This window comes from Oryctolagus cuniculus, chromosome X, assembly GCF_051225735.1.
Source record: "Oryctolagus cuniculus isolate XC-2025 breed Fujian yellow rabbit chromosome X, ASM5122573v1, whole genome shotgun sequence".
Classification (NCBI taxonomy): domain Eukaryota; kingdom Metazoa; phylum Chordata; class Mammalia; order Lagomorpha; family Leporidae; genus Oryctolagus; species Oryctolagus cuniculus.
In genome coordinates, this window is record NC_142888.1 from 104,077,424 (window position 1) to 104,095,347 (window position 17,924).

At 41.7% G+C, this 17,924-nt stretch overlaps 1 pseudogene; it reads left to right on the forward strand.

Annotated features, from left to right (window-relative positions):
- Window positions 1–3,749: 3,749 nt before the first annotated feature.
- Window positions 3,750–17,924, forward strand: part of LOC100344436 (large ribosomal subunit protein uL18 pseudogene) — a 129,553-nt pseudogene continuing 115,378 nt past the window's right edge.

Here is a 17,924-nt window from a genome sequence, read left to right on the forward strand (position 1 = left end):
AGGAAAGTAATGTGTTCCACTCTACTTTTGTTTGTGGGGTAATCAGTTATATGTGCAATCCTAATGCTGTGTCTATCTATATGCCAGTGATAATACTAGCTTTAGCTTTTGTAGTTTGTCTATCTGTTAGTAAGTTGGTGTAATGGATCATTTTGATTTCTCTATCCATCATTTCACTATATTGAAATAATTCTGCTCAAGCTGAGATGTGATTATTGTGGAGACCACACTCCCATATCGCATATAAATCCTCATCGTCAACAAAATTTTGTGATTACATTTAGAATAATTTGATAATAATTGAGCTATCAAACCTTAACAGGTGTTCCATATCTTTGTATTTACCCAAGAGAAGTAATAGCAAACATCTGCATAAAAAGTTCATAAAACCTTGCTTTTTTAAACTTTTATTTAATAAACACAAATTTCCAAAGTACAGATTATGGATTACAATGGCTTCCCCCACCCCATAACTTCCCTCCTACCGACAATCCTCCCATCTCCCACTCCCTCTCCCATTCCATTCACATCAAGATTCATTTTCAATTATCTTTATATACAGAAGATCAATTTAGTATATATTAAGTAAATGTTGCAACATTTTGCACCCACACAGAAATACAAACTGTAAAATAGTGTTTGAGTACTAGTCATAGCATTAATTCACATTGGACAACACATTAAGAACAGAAATCTTAATGAGAGGTAAGTGCACAGTGACTCCTGTTGTTGACTTAACAATTTGACACTCTTGTTTATGGTGTCAGTAAACTCCCTAGGCCCTTGTCATGAGTTGCCAAGGCTATGGAAGCCTTTTGAGTTTGCCAACTCTGATCTTATTTAAACAAGGTCATAGTCAAAGTGGAAGTTCTCTCCTCCCTTCAGAGAAAGGTACCTGCTTCTTTTATGGCCTGTTCTTTCCACTGGGATGTCACTTGCAGAGATCTTTCATTTAAGTCTTTTTTTTTCTTTTTTTCCAGAGTGTCTTGGCTTTCCATGCCTAAAATACTCTCGTGGGCTGTTCAGCCAGATCCAAATGCCTTAAGGACTGATTCTGAGACCAGAGTGCTGTTTAGGACATCTGCCATTCTATGAGTCTGCTGTGTATCCCGTGTCCCATGTTGGATCGTTCTCTCCCTTTTTAATTCTATCAGTTAGTGTTAGTAGACACTAGTCTTGTTTGTGTGATCCCTTTGACTCTTAGATCTATCATTGTGATCAATTGTGAACTGAAATTGATCACTTGGACTAGTGAGATGGCACTGGAACATGCCACCTTGATGGGATTGAATTGGAATCCCCTGGTATGTTTCTAACTCTACCGTTTGGGGCAAGTCAGTTTGAGCATGTCCCAAATTGTACATCTCTTCCCTCTCTTATTCCCACTCTTATATTTAACAGTGATCACTTTTCAGTTAAATTTAAACACCTAAGAATAATTGTGTGTTAACTACAGAGTTCAACTAATAGTATTAAGTAGAACAAAAAATACTAAAAGAGATAAAGTATTAAGTTGTTCATCAACAATCTGAACAAAGGGTAATCAAGTCATTGTTTCTCATAGTGTCCATTTCACTTCAATAGTTTTCCTTTTTGGTTCTCAGTTATTTGTCACTGATCAGGGAGAGCATATGATATTTGTCCCTTTGGGCCTGGCTTATTTCTCAGCATGATGTTTTCCAGATTCCTCATTTTGTTGAAATGACTGAATTTCATTGTTATTTTACTGCTGTATAGTGTTCTATAGAGTACATGTCCCATAATTTATTTATCCAGTCTATTGTGTCTCTTAAGTGTATTGTTTGTTTGTTATTGTGGACTTTCTTGATCTCTTTGTAGATTCTGTTTATTAATCCTTTGACGGTTGCATAGTTTGCAAATATTTTTTCCCATTCTGTCGGTTGCCTCTTCACTTTCCTGACTGTTTCTTTTGCAATACAGAAACTTTTTTTTAATTCATTTAGATTTTTATTTTCACCCAATCTTTTAAACTTATCCTATTGACAACTAACTTAAGAGTAATTTCTGCCCCATTCACTCCCCCTCACTCAGCCTTTTCAAGTCTTTCCAAAAACAGTTTTCATACAACTCTTTTTATGCTTATATTTGATCAGTTTATGTGGTATTTAATTAAACTAGATAATTACAGTAATCAAATACAACCGCCATTAACAAGTTTGGGAACAAACACAACCACTCTTAGTGAGCATAGATCTCAGTTGGTGGAGCAGAAGGGGTGACTTCACGGGAGGCAGAAGCCACCATTTGTCATGTAGGTCTGTTGGAGGGATTTGAAAACAACAGATGATTCCCTGAGGAGCTTAATTAAGAGAACTCTATTGTAATAGACATTGCTAAGGAATAGCAGGAGGCTTTGGATCAGCTCAGTTCCGGGCTGTTGTGGCCATTTGGGAAGTGAACCAGCAGATGGAAGACCTCTCTCTCTGCTTCTGCTTCTCTGTAAATCTACCTTTCTAATAAATCAATAAACCTCAAAAAAAAGTGAAAGAAAGCAGATTGGCTGGAGCTGAGAAGGAACAGTGCAAGCTGGGACAGAGGGAGGGCAGTGCCACTCCCTGTCAGTTCTCTAGGCTGGGACAGACATGGTGGGGGCAAGGGGAGGGGTTCTTCACCCCAGTGCACGGAAAGCAAGAGTCTGCTGATTGGATCAAGAGCAACAGTCAGTTTGTACAATTTTGACCCCTCAAATCAAATTGGGTCACTGGATTTCTCTCTCTCTCTCTGTGTGTGTGTGTGTGTGTGTGTGCGTGTGTGTATGTGTTTCAAATCTGGATACACTGTAGGCAGTGGAGAAAAAAAATATTTTCTTAACCTCTGCCACCAGCATTTCTCATAGGGAGGGAACTATTTTTGTTGAGGAAAATGCAGTCAGCAGCAGCCTGGGTCAAAGATGGGAATGGGTGGATAAGTTTTGAGGTAATAAAAGAGACCTGAACATCTCTGCTGAGAAAATAAGAGGGCAGGGAGAGAGAGAGAAGAGGGTGTTGTAGTACTAGCTTCCCCAGGGGGCTGCTGCCGCAAAGTACCACAAACTGGGTGACTCAGAATAACAGCCATTTGTGTTCAGTGTTGGAGGCTTGAAGTAGGAATTCAAGATGTGAGTGGAGTCCTCCTCCTTCTGAGTGATTCGGGGTCCACTTGTCTTTGCCGCATCCCAGCTTTTGCTGGTGGCTGGAGATCCCGGTGTTTCTCAGTTTTCACCTGTGTCCAGTCCTCTCTGCCTCTGTCATCACACGCATCCTCCTCGTGTGTCTCTCCATATCTCCTCCTCTTCTTATGAAGGTGCCCGCCATGTTGTATTAGCATTCGCCCTTGTGCCTCCATCTGGAGGTGCTTATCTGCAAAGACTCCATTATCTCTGCTGAGATGCAGATGTCCCTGGAGGTGCCGACTTGAATGTATCTTTTTGGGGTACACAAGCCAACTGCTAACAGCTGTAAAAGGAGGGGTGTGAAGCATCAGGACAGGTGTGGGAGGTTAGTTGGCTGGGAGCCTGCAGCTGACAGGAACTGCTGGTGGTAGGATGGCTGGGAGGACTGCAGAGGGTTTTCAAGTGCTTTTCTTGCATGTGAGAAGGGACAGTTTGCGTAAGATCTCCCCACTGTGCTCATGATGGTGACGGCTGCCTTTGCAGTGAAAGCTCCATGGTATCTGTGTTGGTTCAGCTTCGGTGGGGGGAGTGGGTGAGTTACCAAGAGGAACTTGGGTTTGCTGTTAGGGTCACCAACATGAAGGATGTGATCACAGGAAACCTCCAAGGAGTAATTCCGTGGAAGCCAGCAAGCTGGGGGGCAGGTGGGTAGGCAATTTTTGACATTCAACGCTCTACCCACCCGGCCCCTTATATCCAGAGAAGGCTTGTATTTTCAAACTCCCCCCCCTTTTTATTTAGTAAATATAAATTTCCAAAGTACAGTTTATGGATTACAATGGCTTTCCCCCCATAATTTCCCTCCCACTCGCACCCCTCCCATCTCCCACTCCCTCTCCCATTCCATTCACATCAAGATTCAGTTTCAATTATCTTTATATATAGAAGATCGATTTAGTATATATTAAGTAAAGATTTCATCAGTTTGCACCCACACAGAAACACAAAGTGTAAAATACTGTTTCAGCACTAGTTATAGCATTAATTCACATTGGACAACACATTAAGGACAGATCCCACATGAGAAGTAAGTACACAGTGACGCCTATTGTTGACTTAACAATTTGACTCTCTTGTTTATGGCGTCAGTAATTTCCCTAGGCTCTAGTCATGAGTTGCCAAGGCTATGGAAGCCTGTTGAGTTCGCCGACTTTTATCTTATTCCGACAGGGTCATAGTCAAAGTGGAAGTTCTCTCCTCCCTTCAGAGAAAGGTACCCCTTTCTTTGATGTCCCCGTTCTTTCCACTGGGATTTCACTCACAGAGATCTTTCATTTGGTCTTCTTTTTTTTTCCAGAGTGTCTTGGCTTTCCATGCCTAAAATACTCTCGTGGGCTGTTCAGCCAGATCCAAATGCCTTAAGGGCTGATTCTGAGACCAGAGTGCTGTTTAGGACATCTGCCATTCTATGAGTCTGCTGTGTATCCCGTGTCCCATGTTGGATCGTTCTCTCCCTTTTTAATTCTATCAGTTAGTGTTAGTAGACACTAGTCTTGTTTGTGTGATCCCTTTGACTCTTAGACCTATCAGTGTGATCAACTGTGAACTGAAATTGATCACTTGGACTAGTGAGATGGCATTGGTACATGCCACCTTGATGGGATTGTATTGGAATCTCCTGGCACATTTCTAACTCCACCATTTGTGGCAAGTTCGATTTAGCATATCCCAAATTGTACATCTCCTCCCTCTCTTATTCCAACTGTTATATTTAACAGGGATCACTTTTCAGTTAAAATTTAAACACCTAAGAATAATTGTGTGTTAATTACAGAGTTCAACCAATAGTAGTAGAGCAAAAAATACTAAAATGGATAAAGTATTACATTATATATCAACAGTCAGGACAAGAGCTGATCAAATCACTGTTTCTCATAGTGTCTATTTCACTTCAACAGGTTTACACTTTGGTGCTCAGAAACTTCTAAATTTGATGTAATCCCAATTGTTAATTTTGGCTTTGATTGCCTGTTACTCCAGGGTCTTTTCCAAAAAGTCTTTGCCTGTGCCTATATCTTGCAGGGTTTCTCTGATGTTCTCTAATAATTTGAGGTATCGGGTTGCAGATTTAGATCTTTAATTCATGTTGAGTGGATTTTTGTGTAAGGTGTAAGATAGGGTCTTGCTTCATGCTTCTGTACGTGGAAATCCAGTTTTCCCAGCAGCATTTGTTGAATAAACTGTCCTTGCTCCAGGAATTGGTTTTAGATACTTGATCAAACATTAGTTGGCTGTAGATGTTTGGATTGATTTCTGGTGTTTGTATTCTGTTCCATTGGTCTATCCATCTGTTTCTGTACCAGTATCATGCTGTTTTGATTATAACTGCCCTGTCCTGGAATCTGGTATTGTGATGCCTCCAGCTTTGTTTTTTCTTGTACAAGATTGCTTTAGCTATTGAGGTCTCCTGTACCTCCATATTAATCTCAGCATCATTTTTGCAGATCTGAGAAGAATGTTTTGGTATTTTGATTGGTATCGCATTGAATCTATAAATTGCTTTTAGGAGAATGGACATTTTGATAATATTGATTCTTGCAATCCATGAGCATGGAAGATTTTTCCATTTTTTGGTATCTTCTTCTATTTTTTTTAAGATTTTATAATTCTCATCGTCGAGTTCTTTGACATACTTTGTTAAGTTTATTCCAAGGTATTTGATTGTTTTTGTAGCAATTGTGAATGGGATTCATCTTAGCAGTTCTTTCTCAGCCAAGGAATTTCCTGTGTATACAAAGGCTGTTGATTTTCATGCATTGACTTTATATCCTGATACTTTGCCAAACTCTTCTATGAGTTCCAATAGTCTCTTAGTAGAGTTCTTTGGATCCCCTAAATAAAGAATCATATCTTCTGCAAAGAGGAATATTTTTACTTCTTTCCGACCTTGTATACTTTTAATTTCTTTTTCATGCTTAATGGCTCTAGCTACAACTTCCAGTACTATATTGAATAGCAATGGTGAGAGCGGTCATCCCTGTCTAGTAGCAGATCTCAGTGGAAATACTTCCAACTTTTCCCCATTCAATAGGATGCTGGGCATGGTTATTACATAAATTTTTTTGACTATGGTGAGGAATATTCCTTCTATACCCAATATGATTAGTTTTCATCATGAGAGGATGTTGTATTTTATCAAATGCGTTCTCTGCATCTATTGAGATAATCATATGGTTTTTTTTTTCTGCAGTTCATTAATGCGGTGTATCACATTGATTGATTTGCGAACATTGAACCATCCCTGCATACCAGGGATAAATCCCACTTGGTCTGGGTGGATGATCTTTCTGATGTGTTGTTGCATTCTATTGGCCAGAATTTTATTGAGGATTTTTGCATCTATGTTCATCAGGGATATTGGTCTGTCATTTCCTTTCAGTGCTGCATTTTTTTTCCCGCTTAGGGATTAAGGTGATGCTGGCTTCATAGAAAGAATTTCGGAGAATTCCCTCTTGTTTGATTGTTCTGAATAGTTTGAGAAGAATTGGAGTTAGATCCTCTTTAAATATTTGGTAGAATTCTGCAGTGAATAAATCCAGACCTTTGTTTTTCTTTGTTGGGAGGGTCTTTATTACTGATTCGATTTCTGTCTCAGTTATGGGTCTGTTTAGGTTTTCGATGTCTTCCTGGTTCTGTTTAGGTACTTGCATGTGTTCAGCAATCTGTCCATTTCTGATAGATTTCCCTGTTTGCTGGCATACAACTCTTTGTATTAATTTCTGATACTCTTTTTATTTCTGTGGTGTCTGTTGTTACCTTCCCTTTTTCATCTCTGATTTTATTGATTTGGGTCTTTTTTTTTTTAGTTAGTTGGGCCAATGGGGTTTCTATTTCAATTTTTCAAAAAAAAAATAGCAGCTCTTAGTTTTGCTGATCATTTGTAATGTTTTTTTGGATTCAATCTTGTTGATTTCTTCTCTGATTTTAATTATTTCTCTTCTCCTACTAGTTTTGGGTCTGGTTTTCTGCAGTTTTTCTAGATCCTTGAGATGCATTGAAAGCTCATTTATTTGTTACCTTTCCAATTTCTTGATGTAGGCACCTGTCACTATAAACTTACCTCTTTTTTTTTTTTGACAGGCAGAGTGGAGAGTGAGAGAGAGAGAGAGAGAGAGAGAGAGAGAAAGGTCTTCCTTGTGCCATGGGTTCAACCTCCAATGACTGCTGTGGCCGGCACATCATGCTGATCCGAAGCCAGGAATCAGGTGCTTCTCCTGGTCTCCCATGTGGGTGCAGGGCCCAAGGACTTGGGCCATCCTCCACTGCACGCCCGGGCCATAGCAGAGAGCTGGCCTGAAAGAGGGGCAACCGGGACAGAATCTGGTGCCCCGACCGAGACTAGAACCCAGTGTTCCAGCGCCGCAGGCAGAGGATTAGCCTATTGAGCTGCAGCGCCGGCCTAAACTTACCTCTTAACACTGCTTTTGCTGTATCCCATAAGTTTTGAAATGTTGTGTTGTTATCCTTATTTACTTCCAGAACGTTTTTGATTTCTTTTTTGATTTCTTTTTTTTTAACTTTTATTTAATGAATATAAATTTCCAAAGTACAGCTTATGGATTATAATGGCTTTTTCCTTAATCCATTCAGCCAGTCTGTGCTTTTTAACTGGAGAGTTGACACCATTTACATTCAATGTGACTATTGATATGTAGTGACTTTGCCCTGCCATTTTTCCAAAGATATTTCTAACATATGCTTTGAATTTCCTGTGATCTTTTATTGGGAGATTTTCTTCCTTTGCCTTCTTTCATATTGATGGCTGTGTTTCTGTGTAACACATCTTTAAGCACCTTTTGCAGTACTGGACGAGTGGTGAGAAATTCTTTCAATTTCTGTATGCTATTAAAGGTCTTTTTTTTTAAACTTTTATTTAATGAATATAAATTTCCAAAGTACAGAATATGGATTACAATGGCTTCCCCCCCATAACGTCCCTCCCACCTGCAACCCTCCCCTTTCCCACTCCCTCTCCCCTTCCATTCACATCAAGATTCATTTTCGATTATCTTTATATACAGAAGATCAGTTTAGCATACATTAAGTAAAGATTTCAACAGTTTGCTCCCACACAGAAACATAAAGTGAAAAATACTGCTTGAGTACTAGTTATAGCATTAAATCTCAATGTACAGCACACTAAGGACAGAGATCCTACATGAGGAGTCAGTGCACAGTGACTCCTGTTGTTGACTTAACAAATTGACACTCTTGTTTATGGCATCAGTAATCACCCTAGGCTCTTGTCATGAGCTGCCAAGGCTATGGAAGCCCCCTGAGTTCACCGACTTTTATTCCGACAGGGTCATAGTCAAAGTGGAAGTTCTCTCCTCCCTTCAGAGTAAGGTACCTCCTTCTTTGATGACCCATTCTTTCCACTGGGATCTCACTCGTGGAGATCTTTCATTTAGGTTTTTTTTTTTTTTCAGAGTGTCTTGGCTTTCCATGCCTGAAATACTCTCGTGGGCATTTCAGCCGGATCCGCATGCCTTAAGGGCTGATTATGAGGCCAGAGTGCTGTTAGGACATTTGCCATTCTATGGGTCTGCTGTGTATCTCACTTCCCATGTTGGATCATTCTCTCCCTTTTTGATTCTATCAGCTAGTATTTGCAGACACTATTCTTGTTTATGTGATCCCTTTGGTTCTTAGTCCTATCATTATGATCAATTGTGAACAGAATTTAACCCCGGGGCTAGTGAGAAGGCATTGGTACATGCCACCTCAATGGGATTGAATTCGAATCCCCTGGTATGTTTCTAACTCTACCGTTTGAGGTAAGTCAGCTTTTATTTCACCTTCATTCACAAAGTAGAGCTTTGCAGGATATAATATTCTCAGATGGCATTTTTTTTTCTCTTAGTAGTTGGGTTATATCTCACCATTCCCTCCTAGCCTGTAAGGTTTCTGATGAGAAGACTGCTGTGAGTCTAATTGGAGATCCTCTGAGAGTAATCTGACATTTCTCTCTTGCACATTTTAGAATCTTTTCTTTATGTTTCACTGTAGTGAGCTTGATTACAATGTGTCATTGTGAGGATATCTTTTTGTCGTGTTTATTGGGGTTTCTATGTGGTTCCTGTACTTGTATGTCTCTTTCCTTCTTCAAACCCAGGAAATTTTTTGCTAATATCTCACTAAAAAAGGCCTTCTAATCCTTTCTCTCTTTCCATGCCTTCAGGAACTCCTGGAACCTGAATGTTGGTTTTTTTTAGTAGTATCCTGTAGATTCCCAACAATATTTTTTAGATATCTAATTTCCTCTTCTTTTCTTTGGTTTGACTGTATACTTTCCTGTTCTCTGTCTTCTAAGTCTGATATTCTCTCTTCTGCCTCAGATTCTGTTTTTAAGGCTCTCAAATGTATTTTTCATTTGTTCTATTGAATTCTTCATTTCATTTTTATTTTTTCAATATCTCAATTTCATGTTTTAGTGAATTCCTTTATTTCATTTTGATTCCTTCTTAAGATTTAGTTTTCAAGAGAGAGATTTTCTGTCTTGTCCTGTATGGATTTCTGAATTTCATACATTTGTTTTTGATAACTGTTAAATGATCTTATCATAAATGTTTTGAAATCCATATCTTGCATTTCTTCTATCTCATCATCTGCATAATCTTGTATTGGTGTGTCAGGTTCATTTGGGAGTGTAATGATGTCTTCGTTGTTCTTCTTTACTTTGTTTTTGCAGTTTTTGTTTGGCATTGTGGAGATATTATTTTTGGTTTCTTCTTCTTCTTCTTTTTCTTCTTCTTCTTCTGCTGCTGCTGCTGCTGTGGTGTCTTTTCTCATGATACTATGACTCTAGATTAACTGGACTTTCTGCTTTTGGTGAATCTCTACAGGCTTGTGATGGGTGTGGCCAGGGAACTCTGTTCAGTTCTTCAGGGTTAAGGGTGTGCCAAATGTGATACACCCAGGTTTGGCATCGTAAATTTTCTCTCCCTCTTTTTTTTTGCTTATTCACAAGGGAATAATTCCGCTCAGCTGAGCTCTTCTCTTTGATGCAATCAGTGCCTGAGCGCTAGCCCCAGGGGGTATAATATTCATCTGCTCTGTCCCAAGGACCACACAAAGGATCTTTGCAGTCCTCAGTGTAAGCTCAGATTCCCCTGCAATGTCTCTCACTAGGTAGCCAAGGCTACCGAGTTTGTGGTGTCTCACACCAAGACTACTCACATCTCAGCCACACTGTGTGTTCTCTCATACACCCCCAATTTTTTTTTTTCACAGCCTCAGTTCATAAGCTTTACAAATTCACTAGGTCTTTCTCTCCTGTTATTACTCCCAATCAGAGTCAAGTTCTTCTGTTTGGCTGAGGGCAGGCACAGCCCCTAACTGGCGCAGGTGTTACAGATGTCCAAAATGGCACCTGCTCTATTGTCTCGCATGTATTTGTTAGGTGTGTGGAGGGAGAGAATTGTATCCATACCATCCCTTTTGTATTTTTCTCTCCTCTAGTTAGGCTGGTGTACTTTCCTCCATGGGCCTTCAAGCCTCGTTCCCTCTAGGCTCTTCCTGCTGCTTTTCCACCAGTGTCTCGGGCTACTCCAGTTTTGCCTCACTTCTCTTTCCAGCGCTGGTGTGGAGCAGATTCTCAGCAGCTAGGCTCCTGTGCCATGGGTGCCCGTGTCCTCCACATAGATCTACCATGTCCCTCTAATTCCAGAAGAGTTCCCTCTGCAGTATTTTCCCTAACTCTTCCCCGAGACTTCACTATCTCCACTTTTATTAAACTATCTTCTCCTGGACTATCAGTGAGCTCCCTCCCTATTCTGCCATCTTGGAGCCACCTCCTTAAAAAGATTTATTTATTGGGCTGCTACTGTTGTGCGGTGCATTAAAGCCCTGGCCTGAAGTGCTGGCATCCCACATGGGAGCTGATTCTAGTCCTGGCTGCTCTTCTTCTGATCCAGCTCTCTGCTATGACCTGGGAAAGCAGTACTAGATGGCCCAATTCTCTGGGCCCATGCACCCATGTGGGAGACCTGGAAGAAGCTCCTGGCTCCTGGCTTCAGATCAGCACAGCTCTGGCTGTGGAAGCCCTCTTGGGAGTGAACCATCAGATGGAAGACCCTAACCCTAAACCCTAAGCCCCGTCACTACCAGTCACTCTGTCTCTACCCAGTCACTCTGTCTCTACCTCTCTCTGTATCTCTGTCTTTTGAATAAATAAAATAATTCTTAAAAAAAGATTTATTTATTTATTTTAAAGGCAGAGTTACAGAGAGACAGAGGCAGAGAGAGAGAGAGAGAGAGAGGTCCTCTATTCCTTGGTTCACTCCCCAGATGACCACAATGGCTGGAGCTGAACCAATCAGAAGCCAGGATCCAGAAGCTCCTTCCAGGTCTCCCATGTAGGTACAGGGACCCAAGGACATCCCAAGCCACAGCAGAGAGCTGATCAGAAGTGGAGCACCTAGGACTCAAACCAGCACCCATATGGGATGTTGGCACAGCAGGTTGCAGCTTTACCTGCTATGCCACAGCGCTGGCCCCATAATGAATATTTTTAATGAGAGTAGTATATAAATATGTCTAGAGCCCTAAACTGAAGTACCAGGAGAACATTGCAAATATATTTTGGAAAATTACTGCTGTGACTTGTACTATTAAAATATTAAAAGCAATAACACTGAAATTCTCAACAAGCGTCCCACATAATCAGCCCATAAACACAGACTAAATATAGTCCAATATGAAATCTGTACTTCAAAGTGCATGTTGAATATCAGGTGTAAATATATTAATGAGATACTTTTCATAAGCAAAAAAATTTTGATCCCTGAATCCATTTAATACACTGTGGTCTTTTTTCTGTATTTATTTTCTTTTTGTTTTTTTCCATAAGGGTGACATAGAGCTGGAGTACTTAAATGGAAAGTCATCATGCAACTCAGCTGTATTCACATTTCTAGTGAAGAAGCTTATTTAACAATTTCTTAGAAGATGTCTCTTGGGTTTTGCTGTAGGCAGGAAATGATGTATAATTAGCACTTTTATGTGGCATTAACAAACAATCTTGTTAGTTCATTACTTTTTAATATTTGCAGCAGTCTTCTAAAGCAGATTAAGAGCAACTGTAATTTCCATACGCAAGATTTGGTAACTATAAAGCTCACAAAATATTCACTTTATTCAAAACCATGCTATAATACTGTATCTTCAATTTTTTTTCTCCTCACATTCTTTTTCAATCTACCAAGATCCTGAACAGGAGAAATTTTAGAAAATTTTACTTTAAATGAATGAAACAGACATTTCAGTTTGGTCCATATTGCTCACTAATAAAATGGAAACAAAGGTAATAAATATTTATTCTATCATTGACCCACATGACAACTAAATAGCCAATTTTCTTGTATTTTCCATGATAATACAAATATATTACTATTAAAATCTTTTTAAAGTTAAAATTCCTTAATTCAGAAGTCCTGGCTTTGAGGAATTGTGGTGAAATAAGATGATTTTTACTGTGGGAAACAGCTGTATGAACAGCACTTAAATATTGTACTTACAAAATATCTTAATATTCTTAGACAAAGGTATGCAAGTGCTACTGGAGTTGAATTTTTTTTTACACACACTTCATGTTGCAGTCATTTTCAATCTTTTTTAGACTTATTAAGTGTATTTGATTGTACTTAAGAATATAAATTTTGAAAAAATAAACTTATAACCAACTAATGACTTATGAAAAGAGAAAGGTAGCATAAAATAAAGGAGAAAATGTAGGCAGGTCCAGACCATGCAGAGATTTGTGGTCATGTACAGTTTAGCTATCATTCTAAGTTTAATTGGGAAGGCATGATTGAAGGAACGGTTCTGGTTCACTTAATTGTTTAGAGCTAGGTATAGATGATGCTTCTATGTATGCATGGTGAAGACATGTAACAGTATTAAAGCCCTTCCAGATTTCCTTATACAGCCTACAGTAAATACACTGTACAGTCCTGCCATACAGACAACTCTCTATACCTATGAATTACACTACCAGCAAGTAGAAACTATTCCCTTTTACTTAAGATGTGACACCAAATACCTAGATTCCATCGCTCCCCCTCTTCGTGGAGGAATGACACTAAACCCTGTGCTGTTCTTTTGTCTGCTCGGCCCTTCCCGGGTTTGCTGCTGGTCCTTCCCGGGTTGGCTGCCAACCCCTCCACCTCCGTGGAGGGGCGGCTCACCCTGCCACTTTCCCCACTTCCGCAGAGGAGCGGCACACCGCCAGCCGGCTCTCTCGGGGGCTGCTCAGGTGTTATCCGGATGTTCCCTCAGATGTTCCTGGTGCATGTTGTCTCTCTCCTCCTTTATAGTCCTCTTCCACCAATCCAAACTCTGCTGCCCACACACCGAGCACGCTGCTCTCCTCCAATCAGGAGCAGGATCAGCTCCTGAAGCTTGTCAAACTGATGAGGCAGCTGCGTAGAGGTTGTTTGGTCTCTTTCTCTCAGCGCCATATTGTGGGACAGCAGATGCATAGAATAAGTCTTAATTCCAGTAACTTAGTCTAGTCTCAGTTGCTCCCCACAGATTCCTAAACTTTAGATACGCTGTTGTTTTTGTAGCCCTACAAACAGGAGAGAAACTTCATTTAATATTGTCAATGATTTCATTCTGAAATTGGACACTAAAGATATAATAATTATATACTTCATCCCAAGTATACTCTGGATTCATAATTGAACATCTCTAATATCTATACAAAATATCCAACTAGTTTTTCCTTCACTAGATTGTTTGGCTACCAACACACATGTTGATATTATTGTAAACTGAACCACTTGAATCTTATTTAATTTCAAGATGTTAGAAAGCTAAATTTTCTCATGCTCTATTTTATGTATTTGATTATCCAAAATCAGACACAGGGATGGTCTAACATTTATCTCATTAAATTCCTTTCTGTTCATTTCAGCCCATTATTATTGTCTCTGCTAGATGAAAAAAGGTTTAATTCAAAATATTTACAAACATGTTTATTTTTGTGTCAAGATAAAACATTAAGGGGCTGGAGCTGTGGCACAGCGGGTTAACAGCCTGGCCTGAAGCATCAGCATCCCATATGGTAGCTGGTTCAAGACCTGGCTGCTCCACTTCTGATCCAGCTCTCTGCTATGGCCTGGGAAAGCAGTAGAAGATGGCCCAAGTGCTTGGGCCCCTGCACCCGCATGGGAGACCTGGAAGAAGCTCCTGGCTCCTGGCTTCATATTGGCGCAGCTCCGGTCATTGCTGCCAATTGGGGAGTGAACTAGTGGATGGAAGACCTCTCTCTCTGACACTCCTCTCTGTGTAATTCTGACTTTCAAATAAATAATCTTTTTTTTAAACGAAACATTAAGTTTTATGTACTTTTTTGAAAATCACTAATGATAGGAAATGTGGAATTGGTTCAATATAGAGTCCTAAGGCATTCCAGTAGAGACTTTACTGAATTAATCAGTATTATGAGTATCTGGCCATTTAGTTATCTATGACTGTCTTCAGTTATACAATAGTTATTTTCCTATATTTCTCAGAAGTGTGTCATGAAACAAATTGTTCAATGACTTTTGGTTTTCATATTATAAATATGTCATTTCTCCCCACTAAACAGATTGCATTTAAATATTTCCTCACAATAGTGATGAACATCATCTGGAGCAGGAAAAAAAGCTTCATTTCTCTAAAATTATTTCCTTAGTGATGTACATACCTGAATACTCTAGAAGAGAGGAAAGTGCATATGTTGAAAGTACATCAATTCACAAGGTCTGATTTCAGTCTCAAACTATTATAAATGTAAAATTTTTACAAAAACAAGCTATTCCAAATAACTTGTGTTGTATTTCAGGAATGTTATGTTCACATAGATCAAGAATTTGGGCTTCCTAAGTCGCATTTCAGGGCTCTTTCACCTCATTTTAACTCCAGAGAAGAAAAATGGTAATCACCCTACATACTACTGAACTAGATGCTAAAGAAGGCAGAATATTATGAGGGGGAAAAAACACTTGTCTTCAAAAAGATTATAGACCTGTATTATTACAAGATAATATAAAACATTGATATGCTGTGTCTAGAAGTAGGACTAATGCATGCTTTTGGATTGTAAATTGAGTTTTTACGTTGGGGAAAGATGCAGGTTTTACAGTTACAACGTGCATCTGCATAGCAATGTCAACCTATACTTAAGTTTAGGCAACTACATGGTATGCAAACAAACTGGGTTAACAATGCTATGCCCTTCAGAATTTAGAGTGGACTACTCTGTGGGGAGCAGCTCGGACTAGACTGTTACTGGAATTAAGACTTATTCTATGCATCTGCTCTCCCACAATATGGCGCTGGGAGAGAAGTAAACAGCTTCCGCACAGCTGCCTCCAGTTCAACCAATTAACTGTAGGACTTGCTCCTGATTGGAGGAGAGCAGCGTACTCGGCGTGTGGGCAGCCGAGTTGGGATTGGCGGAGGAGGACTATAAAGGAGGAGAGAGACGGCATGCACCAGGAACATCTATGGGGAACATCTAGCTGAAGGAACACCCGTGCAGCCCCCGAGAAAGCCGGCCGGCGGTGTGCCGCTCCCCTGCGGAAGTGGGGAATGCGGCCAGGGGGAACTGCCCTTCCACGGAGGTGGAAGGGATAGTAGCCAACCCGGGAAGAACCAACAGCAAACCCGGGGAGGGCCGAGCAGACGAAAGAACAGCGCAGGGTCCTGTGTCGTTCCTCCACGAAGAGGGGGAGCGACATAATGGTGCCGTGACTCGGATATGAAGCCTAGGCAGGGTTTAGTGTCGTTCCTCCACGAAGAGGGGGAGCGACATAATGGTGCCGTGACTCGGATAGGAAACCTAGAACGGATAGCAAACTTAGGAGGGAAGAAACGGGAAGAACTGGGAAATTACCGGAGAGAGAGACTAGCAAAGAGCCTAGGTGCCGGAAGAAGCTATTGAAAGCCTAGGCAGAGACTCGGATATGGACTGTGGGAAAGAAGTTAGGATTGAAAGCGAAAGTGAAAGCTTTCATAGACTCGGATGCGGACTATGGCGGGGAAGCTAGGAGATTGAAAGCGAAAGTGAAACCTGGAGGAGGCTTGGACTCGGATATGGACTGTGGGAAAGAAGTTAGGATTTAAAGTGAAAGCAAGAAGAAACTTAGATACGGACTGCAGGTTGAAAGTGAAAGTGAAACCTAGAAGAAACTTAGACTCGGATACGGACTGTGGGGAGAGGCCAGGAGAAATGAGGGAGGAATATTGTTGGAAGAAAACTTAAGGAAACACACCGGGTAGAGAAAAATGTTAGGGAGGATGAAGCCGCGAGTGCAGGCCAAGCCATCTTGGAATTCTTCAAGTCACCCCGGGGAGCAAGAGGCGAAGATCTGGAACCAGAGGCAGAGACGTGGGCCGCCAGGATTCGCCAGGTTAGTCCGGGGAACTTGGACTGAATGCCGGTGGTGGCGGAAACATTCGCGAAAGCCGCCGCGGAGCGGGCGCCGGCGGGGCGAGGCGCCGGGAAGCCGCGCAGAGCCGTGAAGTCGCCGCGGGGCGGGCGCCGGCGGGGCGAGGCGCCGGGAAGCCGCGCAGAGCCGTGAAGCTGCCGCGGGGCGAGGTGCCGAGAAGCAGCCTAGGGCGGGCACCGGGAAACCGCGGGGATAAGAATGAGAGCGGGAAGCCGCAGGGATAAGAGAAACAGAAGTTTAGAAGTAAAGTGAGAAAAATAGGAATGCTGGAAGATAGAAGTAAAATGGGAGAAATAGGAATGCCCGGAGATAGAAAAATAGAGAAAAATAAGGCCTCCCCTCAACATGGCAATTAGAAGGCTTGGATTCGGTCTGCCCGATTAGTGAGGCGATGAGCACCTGGGCGGCTAGCCGCAGGTCACCGAAGACAGGCACGAATTAACATCAGTAAAGCTTCCCCACAATGCAACAATTAGGAGGCTTGGATTCGGTCTGCCTGATTTAAGGCGGTAAGCGCCAGCAAAGCTCGACCAGAGTATGAGCTGCAGGTCACCGAAGATAGGCACGAACCAACACTAATAAGTCTCCCCCACAATAAGGCAATGAGAAGGCTTGGATTCGGTTTGCCTGATAGGTTTTGTAAGCCCCTGCAGGCAGAGCAGAGCATGCGCTGCAGGGCACCGAACACAGGCACGCATCAGCGCCTAAAAACCTCCTCACACCATGGCGAAGAGAGGACCCGGATTCGGTTTGCCTGATAGGACTTGTAAGAGCCTGTGGCAACTCTAGCAAGTAGAGCAGAGTGTGCTGCGGGACACCGAAGACAGGCGCGTATCAACGCCAAAAAAATAAAAAGAAAGGGGGATCTGTGGGGAGCAGCTCGGACTAGACTGTTACTGGAATTAAGACTTATTCTATGCATCTGCTCTCCCACAATATGGCGCTGGGAGAGAAGTAAACAGCTTCCGCACAGCTGCCTCCAGTTCAACCAATTAACTGTAGGACTTGCTCCTGATTGGAGGAGAGCAGCGTACTCGGCGTGTGGGCAGCCGAGTTGGGATTGGCGGAGGAGGACTATAAAGGAGGAGAGAGACGGCATGCACCAGGAACATCTATGGGGAACATCTAGCTGAAGGAACACCCATGCAGCCCCCGAGAAAGCCGGCCGGCGGTGTGCCACTCCCCTGCGGAAGTGGGGAATGCGGCCAGGGGGAACTGCCCTTCCACGGAGGTGGAAGGGATAGTAGCCAACCCGGGAAGAACCAACAGCAAACCCGGGGAGGGCCGAGCAGACGAAAGAACAGCGCAGG